The sequence below is a fragment of the Astatotilapia calliptera genome, chromosome 12, assembly GCF_900246225.1.
Source record: "Astatotilapia calliptera chromosome 12, fAstCal1.2, whole genome shotgun sequence".
In the NCBI taxonomy this organism is placed as follows: domain Eukaryota; kingdom Metazoa; phylum Chordata; class Actinopteri; order Cichliformes; family Cichlidae; genus Astatotilapia; species Astatotilapia calliptera.
In genome coordinates, this window is record NC_039313.1 from 9,820,412 (window position 1) to 9,827,008 (window position 6,597).

Below are 6,597 nucleotides of genomic sequence, written 5' to 3' on the forward strand. Positions count from 1 at the left end.
CTAAAAAAAAAGAAGAAATCACTCACCCAAGCAGTACACCAAGGTCATTATAGTTTACTAAAACTGCGGGGGGAGGGGGGGGGATTAAATAAAAAGGTGTGGAAAAAACATTGTAGTTAACTTAAATGAAAATAGGATGTAGACTTTTGGAAAAGTAATTGTGGTCTTTTTGGAAAAGATCATAATTACCAGAGGTTATACAGTATGCTTAAAAAGTAAACTATGAATGAATACAAGCAAATGCAAGATGTATTTTTCAAATTGTAAAGCTTTAAGGCAAATGTATATCTTGCAAATCTCATTAAGTAAACCAGACTCGGCTTTTTCTATGTTCTTATTTTTCCCCACCACAGGTTCTTGCATCTGTATCAGATTAAAATACTTATTACAAAAACATTATTTTATCCCAAAGAGCTCCTTCAACTAAAACAATGACTTATTATTAGGAGGAGCTCATCTTACAACATTCCCATCATCCTGACATATGGGAACAGACCACCTGAGCTTTCACTGCATGTTATGGTATTCTGTGGGAATCTGTGCAGAGTAAGAAGCAGTCGTGTCTTTACTTGACATGGTTTATGCAACGGCTGATGTCAGATGACGGTGTCCCAGCCTCAAATTACACTTTACTAAGGACGTCTGCACACATGCCTCTGTACACTCGCACTCACACACAGCTCCCAAACTTCTCCAAAAACGAAATGATCAAATGGGATAAATGTCTGTCCACTGAAAACACAGACATGGTCATCAGCAACAGACTTAGGGATTTCCCCTTTGTATTGTCTACTTTGTCAATGAATGAGTAGCAGAGACCATACAATGGCATGCAAGCTTAAGAGGCATAAGAACAAGGAGAAAAAAAACTGCCTGAGTGGCAGACACCAACAAAATGGTAACGATTTCCGCTAGGGCGTTTAGTTGTTAGTCATAAAATACTATTTCTAAAAGAATGACAAAGAACCAGAGAAAAGTGGGGGAGAAAAAAACACAAGCGTGTTGATTGGCTGAGTCCAGGGTGCCTGATCCTAGACCCACTGTGATTGGCTGAGAGGTATGGCCTCACCTTGAAAGAGGGTTACTCCAGTTCATTGACATTGAGATTTCGTGTGTGTTGGTGTGGCTGAGAACCTACATTCACTACAAAGACATGCCATTCTCATAAGCAACAATCATTGTGGCATGTGCAAACGTTGATCAGTTCATACCTGAATATTTACTCACTATTATATGCCCGTCTTGTTTCATCATACATCCAGTACAAACAGTTACTTATTTCCCTGAAACTCTGATTAAGTAATAAAATAATAATAAAAAAATAAAAAATCACATTAATCTTTAGATTAAGGCAGTGTGATGCCCCCTGTTCTCTTGTTTCACAGACAACCTCTCTCTCATCTGCCCTATCAGGCACTCAAACGTGACTGACCATGTGTCAGAGAGATCAGTAATGGCAAGGAAGCTAATCACTAGGAAAACACTACCAAGGAACCATAAAAACAGCATTCAGGCTAAATTCATTTGTAGGCATATACGCATTCCTGCTCTGTGTAGTTGAGCCAACCCCCCATGCCAATTCTAACCTTAACCCCCTTAACCCTCTCGCTCCTCCATCCAACTTTTGAAATGACCCTAATCCGGGAGCTGTGACACCGTGCTCCCTCTGAATTTTAGCCATTGAATATGTGGCACTTGGTCAAACAAAGGGACTTTGTGTTATATCTAGCTGGAGTGCGTGGTGGGAAAGTGGCTGTGATCAGTTATTTCCCCACAGAACCTTTTTTTTTTTATCTCAAAACTTACAGAAAAATGTAGCGTGACTGCTCGAGAAAGAAGTTCAACAATGAATCACTGGGCACTGTTTCAGAGTAAAACCTTTGTCCTCGGTCGTTAAACTTTTAGTTCACATTGTGAACAGAGCATATAACAACAGCACAGCAAAGACGTCAGCTGCTGTCAAGATGTTCTTGAGCGCATTGTTTTGTTGTTTTTGGGGGACCTTTTAACAATGGAAATATGATCATTTTATATTGCAGATGATGAACACTTGAGACCACAATGACTTGACATTACTACGTACGAAAAACAGATGGCAAGCTAGTATCCGAATAACAAACAACATAACAGCTGTTTACTCTTTAAAAAATAATACTTTACATGTGCGATGAAAACTAAAATAAAAAACACATTTCAAACAAAAAAATGTCCTGATATGTTGATATCGATGCCCATCAACCTGCCTGCCTTTTTATAAATATATAAATTATATAAAAATATATTTTTATTGTTTTATGAACTTTGTAAGGAATCTGTTGTCAGTCTCTTCATCCTTTTTGAGAATTGCTTTATGATAGGTGGACTATCAAAAAGGCTTCTTGCTGTGTTTGTTGTTTGGCTTTTTCTTTCTTCCTTGTTTTTCTGGTAGGGGTGGGTTTGGGGGTGGGTAGCAAAAGATTGCAGTCAGAAAAAAACTACACACACATCTAGATTACAGTAGTAGCTACTCAAACAGTGTTTTTCTGTTTTTTGGTGGTGATGATAATTTAATAAGATTCTAATTATCCTTGGCTAAAGGTGCCCTTAAAAAATGCCCAATTCTTATACAATATTTGGAAATCTGGTTTTCCTGCCAGTTGAAACCTGCATTGTTTACTTGCATGTGAACTAGCTTGTAGCCTTCTTCTGACCTACTTCTACTGGCACAGTGCTGTATTTTGATGCAGTGCCAGATGCCACAGAAATTGTGCGACACTATTGGTGAGAAACTGTGTTGCATCAGCTGTGTGCACATATACGTGCATTTGCAATGTGGGGGGCTTGAACAAGCAAAGCAAAATAGGAGCTCTACTGTTGAGAAACATCTCAGTGGTGTATTATAGGGTGAAGCTTTTGCCTTGCAAGGTAGCTACATTCTTCTGCAAATTGCGAGATCACCATTATCCAACAGCACATCTTTACCAAAGATGACATGCTATTCTACCCACAATTATCTCAGATCAGAACTATTAGTCAATAAATTTGCAGTTACAGGCATGTTTTAGGTGTGACCATGTAGTGCTCATCAAATCGCTTTCACAATTCTTTTAACGTGACCGTTTGTAAAAACTTCTTATGCCATGAGTAAGCCATAGATAGTGGATCTCTTCCAAACACCTGTGCTGCATTTTAATGTAGCATTATATGCGTTTTGGGTAACTTCAGGTTAGGGGAAGAACTTAAACCACAGGTTTGCAGATTTTCAGACTTCCTGACATGTCTATGAAGGCTTCACATCCTTAAAAAGTGAAGCTTGTGCGATGTCTCAAAAGCAACAGGAACATAGTCCACTTCAGATGGATCTTCTCCAAGATGCTTGTAAAATGGGTCTGAAATAACACAATCTTCAATGCAAGCTGAATCATGCCAACAGTTGCAAAGAAAAAATTTACTTGCCTGAAGCCATGCTATCAAACATCAATGTTTCCTTCAAAACTGAAAGCGAACACTGAAGCATAGGCTCAAATTTACCCAAGGCTTATTTTTATTAGATAATAAACACACCCTAATCTGAAAAGATAACCCTTGAAATAATCCATAATTAGGTTTATTGCCCCCCTCCTCAAGTTACCAAAGAAAATCACTGTTTTACACACATCTTGGTCTAGGGTATTTCCCATGATACACAAGAAGCCCACACAAACAGGATGTCTTTACAATGACTTTACTCGTGCAGGCAAACGTGATCCTGTAGTGTAGCATTCATACCCAGTGATTCAAACATCAACACACCTATGTGTGAAAATGCGAAGAGTGTTTGATGTCAGGATGTCATCTGAAGTTTAGAGAGAGCTGCAGGACCTTTCAGGGGGAGCTAGACAGCACAGTTAGACAGCCTGCTGCTGCCGATCTCTGCATATGAATGATCCCCACATTTCACACACGAACACACACTTCAACAAACAGATGGTGCTAAAAAAAAAAAAAAAGCAGTACGAAAAGGATCAGCTATTTGCAGCTTTCCTTCTGGGCATGCGGAAAGGGGACTAGCTGAGCTTTCTGCATGCCCAGAAGGAAATGTTCTTACATGATTAAAGCATTACTTTAGCATTACATCCATCTTTACTGTGAAAGCCCCATGTATGCAACAAAAGAAACATAGTAAGGAAATAAAGTTACACTCACAGCTGCTTAGGTGGGATAACGAGTCAGGAAACTGAACTTCATTCAGCATTTTATTCATTCATTTACAATGGGGAGACCCTTAAACACACTGAATGACGTCAGAAATTATTGTTTGAGAGCAATTCAGTCACAGACTTGGACTTCACAGCCCTTTGGATCCACTTCGGGAGCCAGTATTGCAGGAAGATGTCTTAGCTTGTCCAAGAATGCAAACAAACACACAATAAGGTGTCAAAGCTCTATTCAGAAAAGCCTTTTGTCATGAAAGGGGCCACTTTAGTTTGAAGTTGAATCAGGTACTTAGACCCTGTCACTCCTATCTGCTAGTGTAGCTGTAGGTCAATACACAACCAGTGCTTCAGTCCTTATCATGCCGTTGAATGGCGATTAACAGTTCTAATCACTTCCACAGATACAGAAAATAAACACCCTTTTCTAATTAACGATTAACAGAAAGCTTCCCAGATAATGCAAATGAATACAGTTGTTGTGTGATATGTGTGAATATGGGGATTATTATAATTGATAATGGCCAATTAGTAAGTTGCTAACATTTTAAAACATTTTAAAGGGTTGGGGGGGGGGAAGTAATAGGCATTACTGGAATGCCTACTGAATTAGTCTAACTTTGCCATCTTCCTAGCTGCATGGAGAAGAAACAATAGTCAAAATACTCAAGTAGTAACAACATGTAAAAAAAAACTTGATTGTCATAAATGTTCTGGCTTCTTTGGAAATCCACAGAATGTAACTGATCCACCCTGTTTAGTGAAACACTACAAGTTTATATTTATACAAAGTTTTATGTCATTTGAAACAGAAACAAACCAAAATAAAATGCAATTGTTTTAGGCAGGCTGACTCACAGCAAGTCATATCAGATGTCAGATAATTCAAAGAAACTGCTCCAAAACGAGATGATCTGAAATGGGGATCCAGTTCAGTGAGTCCAGTTATCAGAGATCAGGGCTAGCAGACCAGCTGCATCTGTTAGCATGCTTGAACACCTCTAGAGGAAGTAGTTTCTGGCATGTCCGCATTGGCTTTATTTTCCATTCCTGTAGAGGTACTGCTTGTAAATGACAGAAATATCTCGAAGTCATGAGTAAAAAAAGTTACCAAATGTTTAACTGGAACGAAAGACTGAAAATAGTGGCAGAGCGAGTAACACTGGATCTTCATGTGCAGCAAAAAAAAATCTTTCAGCACACATTCACACATACAACCACAAACCTGTGAACATTCAGAATGTTAAAAAATGTTACCAGTTACTTTTGAAGTATTATCCTTTTAATGTTGATTTTACAAATGTCACCACGTGTTTAGAGATGCCAACATAGGCTGCAAGTGTAAAGTGAATGAGATAAACTGAGAGGGTTTATATGGAGTGTAGAGTTCATTCTGGGGTCATGCACTATCACATACATGTAGATCTAACCAGAATGCAAACACACAGACGACAGACCTCATTAAGGTTAATGCATGCACTTTGAGCTCCTGGTGTTTTCTTCAGTGCTATAATACACAGGAGAGGAATTTCACAATAACTGCATGGTAAACAAAGCCTGGCTACTTCTGCCTGAAGGAAAGGTGACATTTGCCATGTGGACCAAAGGACAGTCACTTTGGTTTTAGATCACCTGAAACACAGCTGAGAAAGCTCAAACATCCTTTTCCCCAATCAACTTCCTGTCCTCTTCCTGGGGAGACTAAAGACAAACAGGAAAAATGCAGCACTAAAGGGATGGAGCAACCATGCTCAGGCTATCAGCTCAGCTCTTGCAGGAACTGACTTAGTTGTGCTAAAAAGAGAGCATTCAAATATAAAATATAAGACAGTGTATTAAAAAAAAGAATTCTCTTGTAGAGGCATGAAATGCATTAATATATATAAACACACAATAGCTAGAGGTGTTACAGTCAGCCGTCCTTTGTTTTTGTGTTAATGACCACGTGTTCTAATTGAAGAGCCCGTGACCCAAAGGCGACCACGTGGCCTAATGGATAAGGCGTCTGACTTCGGATCAGAAGATTGAGGGTTCGAGTCCCTTCGTGGTTATTTATATGTCTACAAATTTTCCCGGAGGAACCTACCCGACGCATTATTAAAACTTTATCAAATTTAATGGGTTAATTTCCTTCTCTTTTCTCGTACTCTTCTATATCATTGTCTATAGTTCCTTGTTCTATTGTGGGATTAAATTGTTTGAAAACTTTGCTCATGTGTCTCCTTTCACAGTGAATATAAATGAACAATGTAATTAATGGCGTAATCAGCTAAGGTTAGAACATTCCACAATCCACAAACACTAAATAACTGCTAATTAGTGCTAAGTAACATACTAATGCAGCAGCAGAATTTCACCAAGCAAAACGGAAACAGAAACTGACTCATTTTTAGATTCAGCCATGTACCCAGAGGAACTGCAGTTT

At 38.8% G+C, this 6,597-nt stretch overlaps 1 non-coding gene across 1 annotated transcript; it reads left to right on the top strand.

Moving 5' to 3' along the window:
• Window positions 1-6,150: 6,150 nt before the first annotated feature.
• On the top strand, window positions 6,151-6,223 carry trnar-ucg (transfer RNA arginine (anticodon UCG)). The gene has a single exon. It is a non-coding gene; the product is annotated as a tRNA-Arg (tRNA).
• The last annotated feature ends 374 nt before the right edge of the window (window positions 6,224-6,597 follow it).